At 39.8% G+C, this 23,301-nt stretch overlaps 1 pseudogene; it reads right to left on the bottom strand.

The window, feature by feature from the left end:
* Window positions 1–2,829: 2,829 nt before the first annotated feature.
* The window catches only part of LOC131896879 (MHC class I-like protein MILL1), a 104,186-nt pseudogene continuing 83,714 nt past the window's right edge, over window positions 2,830–23,301 (bottom strand).

The following is a 23,301-nucleotide window of genomic DNA, read 5'->3' as shown; positions in this document are numbered from 1 at the left end:
CAGGCCCCACAGGGGAAACATCTAGAACAGTGGTTTTCAGTCTTCCTAATGCTGTAACCCTTTAATAAAGTTCCTTATGTTTTGGTGACCCCCAACCACAAATTATTTTATTTCTACTTCCTAAGTGTAATTTTGCTACTGCTATGAATCATAATGTAAATATTTGATATGCAGGATGTCTGATATGTGACCCAAAGAGGTCATGATCCACAAGATGAGGACCACTGTAGAAGACCTGTTATCTCAGTCTGATACTTAAAACTATTCTGTAACATTTTAAAAGCCAGATAATTTAAAATAAACCTTGATTTGACATACATTATAGTCAATTTTTAAATTTAATGAATTAATTAATTTTACATCCAGACCACAGTTTTTCCTCCCTGCTCTCCTTCCAGTCCCTCCCCAAAACCTCCCCTCTGTAGCACCTCCACCTCCACCAATCCATTCTTCCTCCATTTTCATTCAGAAAAAAAGAAATCCAATGGATTTCGAGAAAACATTGCATATCGTGTTGCAGTAAGACTCAGTACTTCATCTTGTATTAATTCTGGGCAAAGTGACCTAGTATGTGGAGTAGGGCTCCAAAAGCCAGCAAAAGAGTCAGAGACAGCCCCTGCTCTCACTGTTAGGAGTCCCACAAGAAGACTAAGCTAAACAACTGTTATATATATATATATATATATATCAGGTCAGTTATTAACTGTGGGTTATCTTGTGATGGCCTTGATCCCTCTGGCTCCTACAACCATTTTTCCCTCTCTTTAGCAGGATTCCTTGAGCTTGGGCTAATGTTTGACTGTGAGTCTGCATCTGTTTCCATCAGTTGCTGGATGAAGCCTCTCTGATGACTACTGGACTAGGCACTCATCTATGAGTATAACAGAATATCACTAGGCATCATTACATTAACATTTTTTTCTACAGTCATGTTTGGTTTTATCCTAGGTCTCTGGGCAATCCAGCCTCTGGGTCCTAGCACTCTAGGCAGTGACAGGGGTCAGCCCAATCTGTTGGCATGGGTTCCGGCTGGACCAGTCATTGGTTGGCCACTCCCACAATCTCTATGTTACCTTTACTCTAGTACATCCCATAGGCTAGACAGACTGTAGGTCAAATGTTATGTGGCTCATTTAGGGTCTTTCTGTATTTACCCCCAACCCAACCTCACCTAATTCTCCCACATTACCTCCACCTTGATTTGATATTCATTACAGCCAGCTTTTTGTAATTGTTAATCTTAAACATTAGAAACTAATATCATATATATATGCATATATATTTTTTTAAGTCTGTAGTTTTTTTTTAACTCTTTTGCTCTTTGGTTCTTTTGGGGGTCCTGTCACCCAGCTCTCAAATAATCACACACAGGGACTTTTTCTTATTTATAAATGCCAAGCTTTATTTTGGCTTATTTCTAGCCAACTTTTCTTAACTAAGTTATCCCATCTACCTTTTGCCTCTGAGCTTTTATCTTTATCATCTATACCTTTCTCTACTTCTTACTCTGTGGCTTGTTGTGTAGCTGGTCCCTAATGTTCTCTCTCCTCTCTCACTCTTAGATCCTTTTCTTCCCAGATTTCTCCTCCTATTTATTCTCTCTGCCTACCAGCCCCACCTATCCTTTCTCCCTCCTCGCTATTGGCCATTCAGCTCTTTATTAGACCTATCAGGTGTTTTAGACAGGTAAAGCAGCACAGCTTCACAGAATTAAACAAATACAACATAAAAAATGCAACACATCTTTGCATCATTAAAAAATGTTCCACAGCATAAAAAAGTAACACATCCTAAAATAATATTTCATAACATAAGTCTTATCCTTAAACACATTAAGCAACTTACTCAGACCTTTGTAACTTACAAAAGCTTTTTAGTTTTCCATTCTATAACCATATATCCATTTAATCTTTATGCATAAATCATTATTAATTAACATAATTTTTATTTTTTATATTTTATTATCTTAGTATCACATTTTCTCATCCTTATAACATTTTAATTTTATTTTTAAACCATTATAATAATATACATAGATCTCCCTTTTTATCTTTAAAATAAAATTGGTTGGGAGAGCCTGTTCACCTCCTTTTATTGTGAAGGAATATTAATACTTAACAAATTCTGTTGTGATCATTTTAGGCTGGCACAGCTAAAGGTGGGAAGACAGTAGTTTACCTTAGAAGACAGGGCAGAAGTTCTGCATTAAATCCTAAAAATCCATTAGATTATTCATATGGACTTATAAAGACCACAGAGATTAAAATATCTTCAAAATCCTTTAGATGTTTGTATTTATGTATACATAGACTATCTCATCCAGATGTTTCATAAATATCTTTTGAGGAGAAGTTTCCATTTTGAACCAAGATGATAATTGGAATAGACATCATCATCTGGTAAAATGCCTCTCAATCATCTTTTGGGCTACCAAGTCTTCCTTTGTATTGTTCGACTGTTTGCTTTCTATGTATTTGATGAAGAGAAGGGGACATTTGTGGTTTGCCACAATCTGGACTTTGCTGTGAGTGTCCTGCCTGCTTTCTTGCCTCTGTGTTTTATAATGTATCTAAAAACACATGGGAAGCAGCACCATACTTCTACCAAATTCTCCCAACAGTGGGGCAGGTTAACAGGTCCAGGATTGTGGCTCCTTAGGCCACTCCATTCACCAGTGGGGAAAAATAGCACCTATGTGACTACCTTTCTAGCTGTATAATTTACAAAGAAAAGAAAAGGCCTGACATCCTCTTTCACATCCTGCAGGGGATGCTCACCTGATATCTTGCTGTCCTGTGCATTCTTGCTGCTCTGTGTGGGCTAGAAATATCACCATGGCAAGAAAAGCAGAAGCCACCAGAGCAGAAGCAGAACTGGTGGCTTCCACCAGTTTTCCTGGCTTGTTGTCCTGGAGGCCACCACAACAGCTGTAGTGATTGTACTCCACACAGGCTTCCCAACCTTACCTCCACCCCCTGAGGTGGATGGCTGTCCCATTTTCTCACTAAAGACAACAGGAATTTCAATATTGTGGGTTTGGTGCCTCAAGCAACAGGTGAACTCTGGTTCCTGTCCAGGAAGAACCCAAATAGACACCAAGGTCTGATAGGTCCCATCCCCACTAGGCAGGATGATCCCAGATCCAAAGGTATGCTGCTGTATTGGCTTCCCATTCTGAAGCCAGGCCAAGGTGGCCACAGGAAGACACAGATTAAAAGCCCAACATGTCAGGGTGATCCTGCCCAATGGGTACCTCCTGTGGTTGACCTTCACCTCCAAGAGGCCTGGGAGAAGATAAGGAGAGTCAGTGAGGTTAAGGACCTTTCTATCTCTGAATGGAGTGTTGCCCAGAAAAAAACGATTCTGTTCATATTCACCTCCAGCCACCCTTCCCTTGAGGCCACAACTCCCGGTGGTTATAGGACTGTGGGAGGCTAGGGTTCATCTCCAATGGCTCCTGATGTTCTTGAGAACCAGTCCCTTATTTATACTCTGATGATGAGAAAACATGTTGTCCCTGTTATCAGCAATCAGCAGTTCCTCATTCCAACACAGGGAATAGATGAACAACAGGAACCAAGGGGACAGAGACTCAATGTTACAGGTATATAAATCCAACCTGGGTGGGATGTGCTTCTCTTCTATGACAAAGCCAGCTCCACAGTCTCTAGGGGACAAGTGAGGGACTCTCTAAGTACAGTCAGCTGACTGTGGCCCTCATTCTTTGGTCCTGGAGCTGACCCAAGACTGGTGACAAGTGACTTCTTCCTGTCTTCCTTCCTCCACAGAAGTCCCAGGACACCCTTTCATGTCCTGTCACAAGACTTATCCAAAACTTTAAACTTTATGTTTCAGGTCCCAAAGCAGGTGATACATGCCCATAATCATAGCACTATGAAGGTAGAGGCAGGAGGTGAGTGAGTGAGGGTGAAGGGCATTATGAGACTCTGTTTTTAAAAAAGAGAAAGCCAAATAAAACTAGAAATTGGGGAATGTCTTTCTGTATGCCGTGAAAATATGTTGCTCTGATTGGTTGATAAATAAAGCCATTTGGCCTATGGCAAGGCAGCTTAGAGGCAGGTGGAAAACGCAAACAGAAAGACAAGGAAGAGAAAGGAGAGGAAAAGTAAGTGCCAGCTGCCACTGAAGGAACAAGATGCCAGCATACCAGTAAGCCACTGCCATGTGGCAATTTATAGATTAATAGAAATGGATTAATTTAAAATATAAGAGCTAGCTAGCAAGAAGCTTGAGCCATAGGCCATGGCCATACAGATTGTAATTGATATAAGCCTCTGTGTGTTTACTTGGGTCTGAGCAGTTGTAGGACCAGGAGGGACACAAGCATTTTATAAATAGCTGTGGGACCTTGGTGCCAGGCAAGACCAGGAAAACTTCTAGCTACATAAAAAGCTTGACCTTTTTAATATTTTAGATTTATTAAATACTTTATTTTATGTTTATTAATGTTTTGCCTTCATGAATGTATTTCTACCATGTATACACCTAGTGCTCACGAAAGTCAGCAGAGCACATTGGATTCCCTAGAACTGGAGTTAAAATTGGTTTTAAGCTGCCGCTTGGGTTCTGGGAATTCAACCTGGGTCCTCTAAAAGAACAACCAATGCTCTTACCCGCTGAGCAATCCCTCTGACCTCAACCTGACCTTTCTAAAATTAAAACGTGAGCACCAGTAAAAGGACCTTTTGCAGGTCACATGACTTGGGTAAGTCGAAATAGAATCTGTAGCACAGCTCTGGGTTTGGATACTCTTCTATTTTAGCTCACATAAGGATGGCTCTGAACCCAGCCATTCCTACCTGCTTCTTTCTCCTCCTCCAAGTAAACCTCTGCCCTAGACAAGAGGGCTGTTGGAAAGAGAAAGCCTCTTTGTTCTGCATGTGGGGGCCTTGTGTGAGATCCAGGCAACATCTGGGTAACCTGCCTTTCCTATCTGAGGGACCCAGCAATGGCCTTGGAGGAGACCCTACACCCCAACTTCCAGGCATCACCTTAGATTGTCCTACCATTGTACACACCAAGGAGGACCAAGACCCCACAAATTCCATGGAAGGAGCCTCTTGGCCACAGGAATGTTTCCCTGGGTGCTGGGAACCAACCAGCTGAGCAGGACATATGTCCTACAAGAAAGTCTTAACTAGATTGACTCTGGTTGCACTTGTCTCCCAGAAGATCTTGATCTCCTGGATGGAGGGCACAGTCATTCAATGTGAAAGTTTTCTGTTCAAAGGTGAGGGAATCCTGTCCGTCATAGCTGAGGTGCAAGAAGCCTCTATTGCTCCAATTTCTCTGAAGCTCACAGCCCAAGTTTGCCTGGAAGATGTGAAAGCCTGATCCACATCAGATAGGAACCTGTCCCCTTCTTGTTCCTGGACTTCAGTTCCCAGTGGGATTCAGGGCAAGTAGGGTGCATCCTGTCATCCACCAAAGTGTAAGGCTCTTGTACCTCTTAGGGAAGGACCACTGGTTTGTTCAATGAGCTCAGCCACACCCTTGAAAAAATTGTCAAGGTCTCTAAAGTATTCAAGAAATTAATTAAAGGAGTGGAAGGATAGCTCAGTGGTTAAGAACACTGACAGCTCTAGAAGAGAAATGGTATTTGGTTCCCAGCACCCATGTGATGGCTAACAACCATCTATAATTCCAGTTCCAGGGACTCCAACTGGAGTCTGAGGGCACTGAATGTATGTGTTACACATATAAGCATGTAGACAATGCATCCAGACACATAAAAATATATTAACAAAATTAAAAGAAATGAACTTGCAGTTGGGGGTGAATGTACATGCACGTGAGTGGCTGAAGCAGGAGGATGACAAGCTCTAGGGTTTCCACAGAGTGAGACATTGACAGAGACAATCAAGTAAAACCTAAAAAACATTACCACTGAGACCAACCCCACATCTGACAGAGGGCTCATCTCCAAAATATATAAAGAACTCAGAAAGCTAGACTTCAAAATGCTGAACAATCCAATTAAAAAATGGGCTACAGAGCTAAACAGAGAATTCTCAACAGAAGAATCTCAAATGGCTGAAAGACATTTAAGGAATTGCTCAGCATCCTTAGTCATCAGGGAAATGCTAATCAAAACAATTCCGAGATACCATCTTACACCTGTCAGAATGGCAAAGATCAAAAACAGCTTATGTTGGAGAGGATGTGGAGCAAGGGGAACACTCCTCCACTGTTGGTGGGAATGCAAACTGGTACAGCCACTCTGGAAATCAATATGGTGGTTTCTCAGAAAATTGGGAATAAGTCTTCCTCAAGACCCAGATATACCACTCTTGAGAATATACCCAAGGAATGCTCAATCTTACCACAAGGACATATGATCAGCTATGTTCATAGCAGCATTATTCATAATAGCAAGAACCTGGAAACAACCTAGATGCCCCTCAACTGAAGAATGGATAAAGAAAATGTGGCACATATACACAATGGAGTACTACTCAGCAGTAAAAAACAATGATATCATGAAATTTGCAGGCCAATGGAAGGAACTAGAAAATATCATCTCGAGTGAGGTAACCCAGACTCAGAAGGACAAACATAGTATGTACTCACTCATAAGTAGATACTAGATGTGAGGGAAGGGATGGCCAGACTGCAACCCACAGCTCCAGAGAGGCTAGCTAGAAGAGAAAGACTCTAGGAGGGACACATGGATAGCCCATCAAAGGAGAAGTGGAGGAGATCTACATGAGCAGATTGGGAGTGGGGGGGGCGACAGAGGGCAAGGAAATGGGCATGAGAACATAGGGAAATAGGAGGGTCGAGCTGGAACAGGGACAGAGTGGGAGGGCAGGGAGGAAGATACCATGATAGATGAGGACATCATGGGAAGAGGAAGAGGCAGGGTACCAGGGAGGCTCTCAGGAATCCACAAGGATGACCCCACCTTGGAGTGCTGGCAGTGGTCTAGAGGGTGCCTGGACTGGTCTACTCTGGTGACCAGCCTAGTGAATACCCTAACCATCATCATAGAGCCTTTGTCCAGTGACTGATGGAGGCAGATGCAGAGATCCATGGCCGGGTGCCAGGCTGAGCTCTGAGAATCCAATCAATGAGAGAGAGGAGGGATTCTGCAGGTGGGGGACATCGAGACCATGATGGGAGGACATGCAGAGATGACCGGCCACACTAGAGAATCACATGAACTGTGGACTGGTGGCTGTGGAGCCCCCATGGGACTGGACTAGGCACTCTGGATATGGAAGATGGTTGTTTGGCTCGAATTATTTGGGGGGCACCCAGGCAGGGGGATTGGGATCCATCCCTGGTACATGGGCAGGCTTCTTCGAATCCGGTGCCTGTGGTGTAACACCTTGCACAGCCTTGGTGCAGTGGGAAGGGGCTTGAACCTGTCTAGGCTCAGTGTGCTGGTCTCTGCTGACTCCCTGTAGATGTAACCAACCTTCTTATTAAATAAGAAACACAGAACCAATGCAAAGAAGAAAGCCAAGAGGTCAGAGCTAAGAGCTAAAACCTTACCCTTCCTCCTGCAGTGGTCCTACCTCTCCGAACTCACTACCCCTGTGTTAATGTCTTTATACAGTGTTCCTGTTCTGCCTTCTCATTGGTTGTAAACCCAACCACATGACCGCCTCGTCACGGCCTGTCTGTATAGGCCTCCAGGTTTTCCTTGCTTGGTATTGAGATTAAAGGCATGTGTATCCAATAATGGCTGTATCCCTGAACACACAGAGACTTACCCAGCTCTGCATACCAAGTGCTGGGATTACAAGTGTACGCCACCACTGCCCTGCTTTCCTATGGCTTGCTAATAGCTCTGACCCCCGGGCAACTTTATTTATTAACATACAAATAACATACAAATAAAATATCACCATATTTCCCCTTTTCTATTTTAATAAAAAGGAAAAAAGAAAAAGCTTATAACTAACATAAGAAAAACTATATACAAAAGTACAATAACTATATACAATATATACAAGTAATAAATACCTAAACAATGTCTAGTTCATTTGTATTTGACAAATTCAGAGAAAATAATTCCATTATCTATTCTATTGTATCTAATTCACTTTCTATCCTAATTAATCGTCAACTATAACTAACTAATCTTCAACTCCCTCAGAGACCCAAGAAGGAAATAGTATTAGCTAACAAAAAAAATAAAAACAGGAAGTATATGCAAGCAACTTCCAAAAACTTGTGAGTTGACAGAAACAGCCAGCTGCCTGGACAATCATCTGAGGTTTCTCCACAGTGTTGGGGCATCATCTTCAGCCTATAGGCTTAGCGTATCTGACAGACTCATTTGTGAAGTAGAATGTACACAAGGTCAACAGTTCAACTTCACATTGGGTGAGAGCAGTCTATATACCAGAAATACCTGAATTCCACTAGTTTCATATCATGATTCAGGATTTTAAATTCTGGAAATTGTTGATGTTTTTTGAATTCAGCTGTCCATTCTTCTTGGCTATGTGTGTATGTGGCTTCATTTCAGCATCCCGTTCTTCTCCACATCCCTCTATTAAATGCCATTCTTCTGTTGAGAGGTGTGAGCTTAATTACTCTTCAAGAATAACTGTTTCAGCTACCTCCCCATTGCACATCAGAAGCCATCGGGCCACTGCCTGTTCAGCTGCCTTCGAAGAAAAGGGCACTGTACCTTTCCCAGATTGCGAAGGCCACTTCAGGGATGGTGCTATATTGTCCTGGCCTCAGAAGATGCCTTTTGATAAAGCCATAACCACACTTGTTTTCACAAGAATCAGTAGTCCTTTGTTTCGTGTCCTGTCTGTCCTGTTTGTCAGCAGTTGATTTGAGGATACTTTGTTGTCCAGTGGCTAACTTTTGCTACAATGAAAGTTAACTCCAATTGCAGTTTTTTCAATGCCCATATTTTCTCTGAAGTAGATTGGTACTGTCAGGAGCCGACATGTCTCATAGTCATAACAAAAAAGAAAAATTTTCTAAGTTATTAAAACATTTTAAATGCCATATTCTGTAGATCTCTGAAGGGTTTGAAGATAACCTGTTTATCTAAAATATATCTACTCAATCTTGAAAACATACCTAATATAACTACAAGTTCTATTATAATGTCTAACTACTAACTTTCATTTCTTTATATCCTAATAGTTGGTAATAACAACATTCAAGGATTAGAAAATTGCATTACATTGTTAAATGAATGGTACAGTTAGAAATATACATATAGCATTTTCTAACAATATCAATTTCAATATATATAATTTGTATACAATATAAAACAATCCAATCCAATGTAAAGTATTTACATTTTTTCTTTCTTTCTTTCTCTTTTTTTTAAAATAAGAACCTTAAATCTAATCTCCTTTGCTTAGCCCTTTTCCTCACCCTTTACAACAACTTGTAACCAACCCCCCTAATCAATGAAAATTATCCCAGACCCAAAACCCATTAAAAGACCTAAAAGACCAAAAAAGCCAACCACCCCACACCACCTCTTTAGGAATGTGGGCGTCGTATTCTTGAAATTGCTTCCTGATGGGTATGGTCGAAGTTATCCTTATCCTGAAAGAAAAATTTTAGGTTAATTGTCAAATTCTAGGAAAGGTAACTATATCCTTCGTTATCCAGTCTGTGTATAATGCCAAAGTTCAGGGTTTATCTCAAATCCTTATTCAAATAGTCTTTGAGACTGGATCATCTCAGCTAGCGCTCTCAAAATTGCTCTGAGCACTTTGTAGTTCAAAGCTGATCTGCAGATGATGTTTGTCAGCTTAGTGCTGTTATTATTGTCCACGTGGAATTGTTGTTGTTGTGGGGCCCCATTTTCTTCCTGGAGACTTCAGTTGATGTTAGGCCTGACCATGATTTCCTGCAAAAAACTGATAAGAGACTCGAACATAAAGACTATATGTGAGGCTTTTTAGAATTAGTTAGTACTGTATATGACCATTTATATCTTAACAAAGTTTAAAATGTATATATATCTATATATATTAATCTTGTAAATTTTGGTATAAATTTCATACTTTAAGAAAAGTTTAAAGAATCAGAATAGAATCAAAGAGTTGAGATTAGTAATAGAATAGTCCCTTAATTAATTTGGCTTTTCTCCTGTCCCATAGCAGAAGATGGCTCTTTTCCTCTGGCATGATACAGGGAGTCTGTATTTTCCTTTTAACAACATGCTTGAGTTTAAAGAAGGAGCGAGCCATTCTCCAACTCCAAAGTCAGCTTTAAATTTTAATTGAACTGGGACTATTAGAAGTTAAATAGTGTTAAATCTTTAAAGAAAAGCAGAAACAAACATTTAGGAAGACATAAAATTTTTTAGATAACATACCCATACGCCATTTCACTCTGTTTCTTAGGATAGACGATTTGTCCCTTTTCTTCAGTTGTCTCATTTGTCCAGTGTTCTTCAGATTCCTTAACCTTCATTCTCCTAAAAGACAAAAACAAAAACCTTTCCCCAAGGTTTTTTGGGGATGTTCCTTTTTTGGCAAGTTATTATCTGATTAAATGAAAAGGCATATGTTACTGGTGTAAGTTAGTTTAAATTGGATGTTCATGATAGTTGATGAACTATCACCTCCTCTAATTAAGAGGTCTCTCTTGTTCAAATCGAACCTTTATCAATTTTGATGGTACCCACAGCTTATCTTCTCCTGTAGAAATAAAAGCAAAACCTCGTCCCCAATGTAATACATATCCTGGTTTCCATTCTGAGGTCAGCACATCCTTAAAGTATATAGGTTGATTTAATTCTGTAGTTTTTTCTATTATCCAATGTCTCTCTGCAGTTGTTGTTCCTTTCTCATTGGCATTGAGAAAATTCAAAGTTAATAGAGCATTATGTAGTCTATTTCTGGGGGGTTTTGTTACTCCTTTCTGTTTATTTAGCATATCCTTTAGAGTTCTGTTTGATCTTTCTATAACTGCTTGACCTGTAGGATTATGTGGTATACCTGTAATATGGTTTATATTATAATAAGCAAAAAACTGTTTCATTTTAACAGAGACATATGATGGAGCATTATCAGTTTTGATTTGTGCAGGTATACCCATAATGGCCATAACTTCTAGCAAATGAGTGATTACAGAATCAGCTTTTTCAGAACTCAAAGCAGTTGCCCATTGAAATCCTGAATAAGTATCAATAGTGTGGTGTACATATTTCAATTTTCCAAATTCTGCAAAGTGAAACACGTCCATCTGCCAGATTTCATTCCTCTGAGTACCCTTTGGGTTACATCCTGCTGGTAATGGCGTTTGATTGTAGAAGGAACAAGTAGGACATTTCTCTACTATTTCTTTGGCTTGTTGCCAGGTTATGGAAAAATCCTTTTTTAAACCTTTACTATTTACATGATGTTTTTTATGAAATTCTGAGGCCTCCAGCACATTTCCTATCAATAATTTATCAATCTCATCATTGCCTTGTGCTAGAGGGCCTGGCAGACCAGTATGGGATCGGATGTGAGTTATATATAAAGGATGACTCCTTTTTCTGATTGTATCTTATAATTGAATAAATAATGAAGTTAATTCTGAAGTATCATGGATAAATTCTGCAGTCTCAATATGTAATACTACTCTTTCAGCATAGCGAGAGTCAGTTACTACATTGAGAGGTTCTGAAAAATCCATTAATACCAACAGAATAGCATACAATTCTGATTTTTGAACTGAATTATAAGGACTTTGAATCACTTTACTTAAATTTTCTGATTTGTAACCTACCTTTCCTTGTTTGTTGGCATCTATATAAAATGTACGAACTCCAGATATGGGTTTTTTCCTCACAATTCGAGGCAAGATCCAATCAGCTCTCTTTATAAGATCAATTCTATTGCTTTTGGGATATTTACTGTTAATTTCTCCCAAAAAATTACTACAAGCTTCTTGCCAAGCTTCATTTTCTATCCATAATTTTTCAATATCCTCCTTAGTTAAAGGTACAACAATTTCTGCTGGGTCTATTCCTGCTAACTGACGAAGTCTCAATTTTCCTTTCCAAATCAAGTCAGAGATTTTTTCCACATAAGTTTTTAATTTTTTATTTGGTTTATTTGGTAAAAATATCCATCCTAATATAATATCTTCCTTTTGCATTAATATTCCTGTTGGAGAATGCCTAGAAGGTAAAATAACCAAAATGCAATCCAGCTTTGGATCAATACGATCTACGTGCCCTTCATGTACTTTCTTTTCTAGCAAGGCCAATTCTTTCTCAGCTTCAGGTGATAATTCTCTTGGACTGTTCAAGTCCTTATCACCTTCTAAGGTTTTAAACAAATTATTCAGTTCATCATTTTTTACCCCAACAATAGTTCTTAGATGAGAAATGTCTCCAAATAATCTTTGAAAGTCATTAAGAGTCTGTAGTCTATCTCTCCTAATTTGCACCTTTTGAGGTCTAATTTTTTGAAGTTCTATTTTATATCCTAAATAATTAATAGAATCTCCTCTTTGTATCTTTTCAGGAGCAATTTGTAAACCCCAGCAAGACAAAATTTTCTTTACTTCTTCAAACATTCTTTCTAAAGTATCTGCATTTGAGTCAGCTAATAAAATATCATCCATATAATGATAAATTATAGATTTAGAAAATTTTTTACGTACCACTTCTAATGGCTGTTTTACAAAATATTGGCACAGAGTTGGGCTATTCAACATTCCCTGTGGGAGAACCCTCCATTGAAATCTTTTAACCAGTTGAGAATTATTATAAGTAGGCACTGTGAAAGCAAATCTTTCTCTGTCTTTTTCTTGTAACGGTATTGAAAAGAAACAGTCTTTTAAATCAATAACTATGAGAGGCCATCCTTTTGGTAACAAAGTAGGCAAAGGAATTCCAGATTGTAAAGAGCCCATTGGCTGAATTACTTTGTTAATTGCTCTAAGGTCTGTTACCATTCTCCATTTACCAGATTTCTTTTTAACAACAAATACAGGAGAATTCCAAGGGCTGGTTGATTCTTCAATATGATGAGCATTTAACTGTTCTTCCACCAGCTCTTGTAAAGCCTGGAGTTTCTCTGTTGTTAAAGGCCATTGCTGAACCCATACAGGCTTATCTGTTGACCATTTTAAAGGTAGAGCTGTTGGTGTTTTTGGAAAATTATCAGTTGTGCCCTGTTCTTGTATGACATGGATGGCTGGTGAGCACTCATTAGAATAATATCTTTTAATATTTCTCTCAGAAACATGTACTAATTTATGATTTGTTTCTGAGATTGGAGGGATATTAATCTGAGTATTCCATTGTTGTAACAAATCTCGACCCCACAGGTTCATAGCTATGTTAGCTATATATGGTTTTAATTTTCCTTTCTGTCCTTCTGGACCTATACATTCAAGCCATCTTGCACTTTGTTTCACTCGAGATAATGTCCCAATTCCTAACAGTTGAACGTTTACCTCCTGAAGAGGCCAAGTTGGATGCCAAAATTCTGGTGCAATTATGGTAATGTCAGCACCTGTGTCTACCAGACCAGACAACAAAACACCATTTATTTTTATTGTTAGTTTTGGTCTTTGTTCATTAATAGAAGTTTGCCAAAAAATTTTCTTTATGTTTTTTCCTGAATTCCCTATTTTCTCTGTTTCATCATCTTGACTAACATGATTTATTCTATAGACATTTGGTTGTTTACTTGCTTTGAGTAGGGGTTTCCTCTACAACTGCAGGAAAGGTTTGAACTGGATTTACTGTGGGGGCCTGCCTGAGGCCCCTCTGGGAGTTTTCCGAAGCTCGAGGCAGAGGATTACCCTGTCTGTCCCTTGTTGATCTACATTCGTTGGTCCAGTGTTTTCCCTTACCACACCTTCTGCATACTCCAGAAGGAAGGGGCATTCTGTTGCCAGTGTTCCTTGAAAAAACATTATTTCTAGGAATGACCTGTTTACAATCTCTTTTCAAATGTCCTTGCTTTCCACATCCAAAACATCTAACATTGCTCAAACCTTTTGAAATTGCTTTTCCTATTCACATATCATCATGGTCATAAGCCTCAACATTAACTGTATCTCTAATCCAATCTTCCAAAGGTGCAGATCTTGCCTTTAACGGCCTGATTATCCTTTTGCATGCTGCATTTGCATTCTCAAAGGCCAAAGATTCAATTATTATCTGACTAGCCTCTGAATTCGGGACCATTTTCTGTACTGCTGAAGTCAATCTTTGTAAGAAATCTGTGAAAGATTCTTTTGGGCCCTGTATAACCTTTATAAATGACTCAGTTTTTTTTTCCTGGTTCTTCAACTCTGTCCCATGCATTCAAAGCTGCCGTTCGACATAGAACTAGGGTTTGGACATCATATAAACTTTGTGTTTCTACTGAAGCATATTGGCCTTCTCCAATAAGCTGATCCTGACAGACTTGTATTCCGCTATCCCTCCATTGTTTTTCTATATTTTTAGCCTCATTATTGAACCACATTTTCCACTGGAGATGTTGTCCAGGTTCAAGAACAGCCTGTGCCAATTCCCGCCAGTCCTTTGGTATAATCCTATTACTAGTTGACCAGTTGTTTAACATTTGCTTTACATATGGGGAGTGCATGTCATAAGATGCTATTGCCTCTTTAAATCTTCGTAAGTCTAACATTTTAATTGGAGCCCAAGTATTTTGTTCATTCTCTTCATCAGGTAGCTGCTGTACTGCTACCGGATAAATTAAGGGTGATTGTGTGAAAACTGGCTTTCTTTCTGTAACCTTATGATCCAATTTTGAAGGGGCTTGAAACTGTCTAGGCTCAGTGTGCTGGTCTCTGCTGACTCCCCATGGGAGATCTTGATTTTGGGGATGTGGGGATGCAGGGTGGCTTGGGAGAGAAGGCTGGATGGTGGGAGGAGGGAGGAGGGGAGATTTGTGGGTGGTATGTGGAATGAGTAGAAAATTTCTTAATAAAGAAAAATGAAAAAAAAAGAGTGAGACTAGGGGACCATACGAAAATGTCAAATAAGTTAATCCCCATTGGCTTATATTCTTATAGAACCCTGGAGCACTGTCTCAGAGATGGTCCCACTTACAAGGGGCTGGGCCCTCTACTAGTTAAGAAAACTCCCTACAGCTGTATCATACAGAGGCATTTTCTCACCTGAGGTTCCCTCCTTTCATATAACTCTAGCTTGTGTCAAGTTAACACAAAACTAGCCAGCACACCAAAGACACTCCATTTTGTGCTAGGCTGTGTCCACTAACCATTTGTCTCTTACTCTCAACCCTAGAAGACATGTTCCCAGTAACCCTGACTCAGTGATCACCACCCAGAAACGTACAGCCACGACTTGTTATGCTATGACTGGCTGATTTTGGCTTCTGTTTCCTGCATATATTTAAGGACTGTTTTGAGGTGGCCTTAACTACCTAATCTTGGCAGAGTAGAGCAGTCTTGGCTTGCTTTACTCAAGGTCTTCTTGCTGTTTTCACCTTTAAAAATCCTTCTGTCACTCCCTTCTCACAGTAACCTCATTTGGCTGAGAGATTGTTGTCCTGGGAGCAGGTAATGAATACATATTTTAAATTATAGTTCTATTGAGTCTATGGTCTTCCCTTGATGGTCTCAAACTCCATAAGAGTTTGCTTCTGCATCTTGTTTTTTTATTGTTTTGCTAACGTGCTTAGAGAAGTTCTTTAATTTCACTCTAAAAAAGTCTGCCCTTGGCTCCCCAAAGAAGTGTCTGAGGTTCTTTATTGCTGTGAAGAGATACCATGACCATGACAACTCTTATAAAGAAAGCACTTAATTGGGGTGGCTCACTTACAGTTTCAGAGGGTCAGTCTATTATCATGAGAAAGAGCATGGTGGCATGCAGACAGATGTGGTGCTGGAGCTAAGAGTCCTACATATTGACTTAAAGGCAAAAGGAACTCGAACTCAACTGACTGTCACACTGAGTGAAGCTTGAGGAAAGAGACCTCAAAGCTCTCCCCCACAGTGACACACTTCCTCCAATAAGGCCACACCTCCTAACAGTGCCACTCCCTTTGGGGAGGATTTTCTTTCAAACCAACTCAAGAAGGTTCCATAAGTTTAAAAACCTGGTAAGGTGAAGGTGAAAGTTTAAAGACAGAATAATGCCTACAAGAGTAATGTTAGTTTCAAATTAATGTGTTTGCCCTGTGGAGTTTAATAGGAGATTGCTTAGACCTATGGCATAAAGTTGATTAAACTGTAGTAAATATGGTTGGTTTACTTCAAAACAGACACAGGAACAAAAGATAAAAATTTTTAAAAAATCACAATAAAAGTCTTGAGAACAAGAAAGCAGTGTCAATATAGAACCATTTTTGCTTCATGGTGCCTCAGAGGATGAGAAAGTTTCCTTTTAATGATGCAGTTTTAAAGTCACCTGAAATGGCTCCTACTCCTTTAATGGAGCCAAGATCCCCTCCTCTTTCATCACACAGAGGATCACTAAGTCTCCTGTTAAAACCTTCTGCCCTTTATTTGAGCCCGAGGATGAAGCATTTTGAACAAAAAAACCTGCAGGTGATTGGACAGTGGAGAAAAAGAGGGACATAGTCGAAACATGGCAGCTGTGGCTGTGCAGACTCCTGGCTCCTGGAGCAGGTCCTCCACCCTGCCCTACAATCTCAAACTAACACAGACAACTTTCCACACATCAGGTTTTATCACCTCAAACTTGGATACTAATTAGGCTAATGACCCATCTATGTGAAAACAGAGCAACTGCTGTTTCAGGATCCTCTTATTTGATTAGGTTCAGGCTGAGATAATGACTCCAAGTGTCAAGTTTGGCTCTCCCACTTAAGATTCAAGTATGCTTGTTCTTGGTCTGTGCTTAACTCTTTCCTGAGCCAGACAGATCCTCTGGCTCTGTGACAGGGAAAAAGAGAACAAAACAGCTTAATAAACAATAACTTTCACAAAAGGTGAAAGCTAAAATTGAACTGATAGCATTTCTTAGACTTGGGAAGTAACTTTCTCTACCCCTTATTAATCCCAAGGGTGAGAATAAGACCACTACAACAATTTGAGCTAAATTTGAAGTAAGCTTAATTTTTATTAGGATTCACAAGACAACAGCCCTTAATCCACTTCTTGGATTTTAAGGAGTAAAATAATTAGTAGTTTTACAGCAGGCAATGGGGTAATGAATGAAATTAAAAAAAAAAAAAACATAAAAAATCATGTGGTCACCCACCATGTGATTAGGAGGGCCAGGGAGGGTCATGCATTCTCAAAAACAAATTAAAATCATGGGTTGAGGAAGGTCAGGTTTCAGCAAACAGAAAACAATTCAACTCTCACAGTAAATTTTTAAAATAGTATAATGGCTCCTGCCTTCAAAATAAAGTCAACAGGTTCCTCATCCTCTGATAAGGGTTGACCTGATCTTTTCTGTAACTGCTTCTGAGATGAAATTAGGACATCATTGTCAGGGCCTAGGAAAGTTGGAATGACAGTCAAAGGCTTGAAGGAGGACAGGAAACATCTACTTTGCTACCCAGGTTCTGCAGGACCATGTGGGGCTAGCGAGATTCAGGCTGCTTTGGAGCAGTCTGGAATGCTGGCCCAAATCAAGAACTCAAACTAGTAGATGATAGTAGGAGACCTGAGGAAATTCCATCAGAAGAATTCTGTCATCTGGTTTACATGGACTTTCAGCAAGTCCAGAGCTCACTGGTTTTGCAGTACCACTTGAAACAAACTGGCACATTGAAGGCTGTTTTGGAGCAGTTTACCATCCACAGTTGCTTCCTGGATGGTGTCTGTCAGCTGAGTGGATATCTACTTGGACAGACTAGGGATAGAATGGTAAGTTCAGCAGCTCAAGGAAAAATCTTTATCTTGAGTGTACACTTGAAACTTCCAGGCCTGTGGTTGGTGGGGTGGAAAGAATTCCAACACTAGGGAAGTTGAGAACCCAGCCTCAGGGATAGGCAGTAGGCAAGAGAGCTTAGGCTATTGACTGACAAGAGTATGTTTCTGAGTCCCTTTGATCTGTGACAGGTGGGTCCAAAATGTGACTCCCTGAAGTTATAAGTTTATATTGTTATTTTAATGTTTTGTTTTATTTTTGATCATTTTTTACAGGGTACATACACAAACATACTGATAAACCAGCCTACTTCCATCTTAGGCTTAAAAGCCATCTTATAGTAAAGACAAACTAGGTTCATTCCTGTTTATGATTAAATCTGTTTCTCAAGGATTGGGCTATGCCCCACCTGTAACCTTAAATAAATGGTTCTATACTGTCTGTTCCAGGAAACAGCAACCATGCTTTTGTTTCCAAAGGTTATTATGACTACCTTGTTATGACTACTTTGTTATCACCACCTTGCTATGACCACCTTATAACCATGTCTTTGTTTTAAGAGGTTGTCAAGCTTGTGTTCTGCTTCTGTAACCCCACCTATTTGCCTGCCAAATCCCTCATTTGGAAAGTCCCTATTCCTGAACCATAAAAACCTTTCTGTTACCCATGTCCAAGGCTGATCTCTTGAACCCTATGTTTAGGGAGAGACAGTTTATGTACATGAACAGAAAAGCTTGTTTTAATTAATTTGGCCATGATGATTTGGGTCAGTGGTCTTTCTCCTCATATCTGTGGGGTTAACAGTACTAACAAAGAGAGCTATGTCTTTGAGTTCAACAACAAAAATCAAAGGACAATTACAGATGCTGCCTTGGAAGAGCTGCTGAGGTCATTCTGCTGGGTCTTAACCTGTGAAGAGGTGATTGCTCCTCCTGAAGGACACACTTTTCCCAACTGACAGTTGCTTTAAATTAGATTGACTTATGTCTGTGTCTTTAAATATGAAATATCTATATATCTAAATGCAATCATTTAAAAGATTTTAAAGATATATTTGTCCTCTATGATCTCTTTAAATAAAAACTAATAATCAAATGAGTTTTTAAAGATCCCATATGGGGCTTTTGCTCCATCTTCTAAGTTAAACAACTGCTGTCTTCCTACCTTAAAATAAAAAAGGAGAACTCTACCTATAGGACTATAAAAAGATATGGTATTAAATAATAAAAAAATGTCATTAGGAAAAATGATAAAATTACTCTAATGAAAAAATATAAAAAGGTAAATATTCTTTTAATAAATATGAATTTATAATAAATAAGATGCATATCTTTAAAAAACAGATAACTAAAACTTTTATGAGTTAAAAAATTCTGAGTATGTTGTTAAAGGTTTATAAAAATTATGAAAAGACTTAGGGATAATTCTAAGGTCTATTATTAACAATTACAGAAAAACACCTTTAATGTACATAATATCAAGGTTTATTTCAAAATATCTTGCTTTCGTGAAAAGAAAAAGAGAATTTTGGTTCTGTATCCTTGTCCATGATCAGACTTAGCAAGGCTGGTCTGAGGCTGGAGCAACTCCCTTGAAGGAATTGAGGTTGAAGTTTCTAGGGACCTGACACCTCCCTGAACTGTAGTAATCATTGTAGGGTAAAAAGGGCCAGTGAAAGAGCACCCTGTCCCTGAGATCAGGGCCAAAGAAACATACCCTGCCCCTAACCAAGTTCAGGACTTGAAATCTCACCAATCCCTGAGTTTGACTCAGAATCTGACCACTGTTTCCCCAGCAAAGTGTTACAGCTCTTGGTCTGGGAATGGTTTTCTTAATGCAAGTGTAACAACTCTGCTCCAGCAGGGGAGGGTTTTACAGCTATGCTCTGCTCTGCTCTAGTGAAAGAACGTCATTACAACAAACCTTATTCAAGAGATTTATTGGAAGAAAAAAATCAAGGAGAGTGGCTGCCTCTGCTAGAGTGAAAGCAGTGGCAAACTGAACAGAATACAGGGCTTATGTAGAGTTTGATGGGGCGGGTCTTTCCAGGGTGAAGATTGCCAGAGTAGGGATTGGCAGGATCTCAAGTTCTGAGCTGAGCAGACACTGAACTTGTCCTTGTTGCCATGGAAACATAGCAGCCCTGTGCAACATATGTCTCCTGAACTCAGTGCTAGCAAAGCTTGAGGATTCCAGCTCTGGAAAACAATTAACCATCCTGCCCCCACCAAGTTCCCAGGAGTCTGTAATTGTACTACTATGTTAGGTGTGTGAGTCCAGCTACCACCTTTTGAAGGGTTCTTGGGGAGAGGAGAGAGGAATGAGGAAATATTAGAAATGTAGACCTACATGAAGAGAAAGACAGAGACATAGGATAGCTTAGAGAGAGCCCTGGGTCAATATCCAGTCACCTCAAGGCTTATTCCAAAGGCCTTTTTATACACTGCCCAGGGGGGAGGCAAAGGACCTCCCCCTCTCAAAATCAAAGTGAAATGTACAACCAAGTATAGACCCTTCAAAATACTTGGTAACCATGCCTTTGGCCAAATCATTCCATTATGCAGCCCTGCTGGTTAAAGTAAGCTCAAATTCTATGAGCTTGAGTAAGGTCTTACTAGGAAGCCTCTGTGAGCCTCCACAGCTAGGACACCCAAAAACACTTCCTCCCAAAGTCACAGTGTCTTTAGACATAAAAGTTCCTCCAAATGGCTACCAGATATGCATTTTTCCAGGGACTCAACTAGATAATACACATAGAGAAACACACACACACACACACACACACACACACACACACACACACACACGGATACATACACATGGACACACAGACATACACACAAAGACCCATATACACAGAAACACAGACACAAATCAAATACAACACATAGATACACATATAACACACAAACAGACACATATAGCACACAGACATACAAACACAATACACAACACATAGAAACACACAGATACACATACAGAGAAACACACAGACATGCTGTGCGATGTCTTTCTGTATGCTGTGAATATGTGTTGCTCTGATTGGTTGGTAAATAAAGCTGCATTGGCCTATGGCAGGGCAGGATAGAGCCAGGGGGGAAATCCAAGAGAAAGAAAGTGAGAGAAGAAAGACTGGGGCAGATGCTGCTAGCCGCCACCAGGAGAAGCAAGATATAAAGTACCAGTAAGCCACAAGCCACATTGCAAAGTATATATTTATAGAAATGGGCTAATTTAAGGCATAAAAGCTAGCTAGAGAGAAGCCTGAGCCATTAGGTCATACAGTTGATAAGTAATATAAGCCTGTGTGTGTTTATTTGGGGCCAAGAAGCTGTGGGACCGCTGGGCTATGGGGCCGGACTGGGACTGGAGAAAACTTCCAGCTACATTTGGCCTCCAATGTGTTGGCTTGACTTTCCACCTAAAACTTGAGATAATTTTAAAAAAGATTCTAAAACTGAGCTTAAAAACAGCTTCCTGGTGTGTCTCTCAGGCCAGCCACAGCCTGTGGTTTTGACCTATACCATGGAACCTTCGTGGCTTGTGGGTTTGATCTACAACGTGGCAGATTCCTGCCTCAGTATGCAGAGGCATCTCCAAGCTACAGAGTGCACTGCATGGTGGATTTAGCTTTTGCTAGTACAGAAAAAAAGAAGTTTCTGGGCTACATGCTGCTGGATGGAGGCATGGACCCACTGCCTCCCAAAGTTAGCAGACAGCATGGCTCCCAGAGCTGATGGTGAATTACCTCTACCATGTTTGAAAGCTGACATGGGCAGAGTCAGCAGCCAAAGCTGCCACTTCAGTACTAGCCATGCTGCAGTTTAAAGCAATAGATTTACAATAAGACAGATTCAGATGGGATAAATCCTAAACAGTTTATGATGTGTGTAAAAATGTACATAGGCTTGGAAGAGAGAGGAAAAGGAGAATAGACAGTTATATAAAGAAATAGATAATTTTAAAAAATAAAGTCTTTAAAGAGACAGAAAGAGAAATATAAAAAAATAAGCCTTTAATCCCAGCACTCGGGAGGCAGAGGCAGGCGGATCTTTGTGAGTTTGAGACCAGCCTGGTCTACAGAGTGAGATCCAGGAAAGGTACAAAGCTACACAGAGAAACCCTGTCTCAAAAAAACAAAAAAAGCCACATAAAGATGGAAATTACACTGCACCAACTGGGAACAGGTAAGGCCCCATCTCTAGATTGGGCAGACCAGGTCTCTAAACCCTAGGCCCCAGGGGCACAGAATGTGCCCCTCCTCCCAGCCATTGGAGCCCCAGGGACCAGGAAGCTGCCTCTTCCCCTATCCCCTCCCCAATACAACCATTATCTGTGGCACAAGTGACCACCAGAGCCATAAGTCTACCCTGCACTGATTAGGAATAGCTGCTACCTGAGAGAGAGCCCACTGGCACCAAACTCTGTATCTCAGAGTCCATCAGCACTGATTGGACCATGAGCCCTGATTAGACCAAGAGCTCCCATTAGACCAAGAATATCAATTGGACAAGAGAGGCTCCCTTAGACACAGACACAGCTTGTACCAAGAGGAGGAAGAGATGGGTAGATGCCAGTGCAAAAATACAGTCAACAACATAAATACCAATATGGCACCATCAGAACCTAGTGGTTCAACATCAGCAAGACCTGAACATCCAAATGCAGAAGAAGCAGAAGAAATCAACCTTTAAAATGACTTTAAGAAGTTGATAGAGGCCTTTAAAGAAGAAAGGAAAAATTTCCTTAAAGAAATTGAGGAAAAGACAAATAAAAATTGGAAGCAATCAGTAAGCCCCTCAAAGAAAGCCAAGAAAAAGCAATTAAACAGATGAAGGAAATAGTTTAAGATTTGAAAGCTGAAATAGAGGCAATAAAAAAGACACAAACTGAGGGAATGCTGGAAATGGAAAATCTGAAAAATAAACAGGAACTACAGATGCAAGCATAACAACAAAATGTAAAAGATGGAAGAGAGAATATCTCATGTTGAAGATACAATAGAGGAAATAGATTTGTCAGTCAAAGAAAACATAAAAGCCAACAAAGTCATAACACAAAATGGCCAGGAAATTTGGGACACCATGAAAAGACGAAACCTAGAATAATAATAATAATAAAGAAGAAGAAGGAGAACAAAAACTCAAAAACACAGAAAATATATTCAACAGAATCACAGAAGAAAACTTTCCTAACCTAAAGAAGGAAATGCCTATAAAGATACAAGAAGGTCACAGTACACTATATAGACTGGATCCAAAAGGAAAAAGTCCCCTCACAACATAATGGTCAAACCACTAAACATACAGAATAAAGAAAAAATACTAAGATCTGCGAAGGAAAAAGGCCAAGTAACATAAAAAAGACAGACCCATAAGAATAACCCCTAACTTTATGCAGACACTAAGAGACCATGGATGCCAACCAAGACTATTATACCCAGCAAAACTCTCAATCACCGTAGACACAGTAAATAAAACATTCCATGATAAAACCAGATTTAAATAATGCCTATTCAC

The sequence above is a fragment of the Peromyscus eremicus genome, chromosome 1, assembly GCF_949786415.1.
Source record: "Peromyscus eremicus chromosome 1, PerEre_H2_v1, whole genome shotgun sequence".
Lineage (NCBI taxonomy): Eukaryota > Metazoa > Chordata > Mammalia > Rodentia > Cricetidae > Peromyscus > Peromyscus eremicus.
Note: the sequence above shows the minus strand (reverse complement) of the source record. Positions and strands in the feature narration are given on the sequence as shown.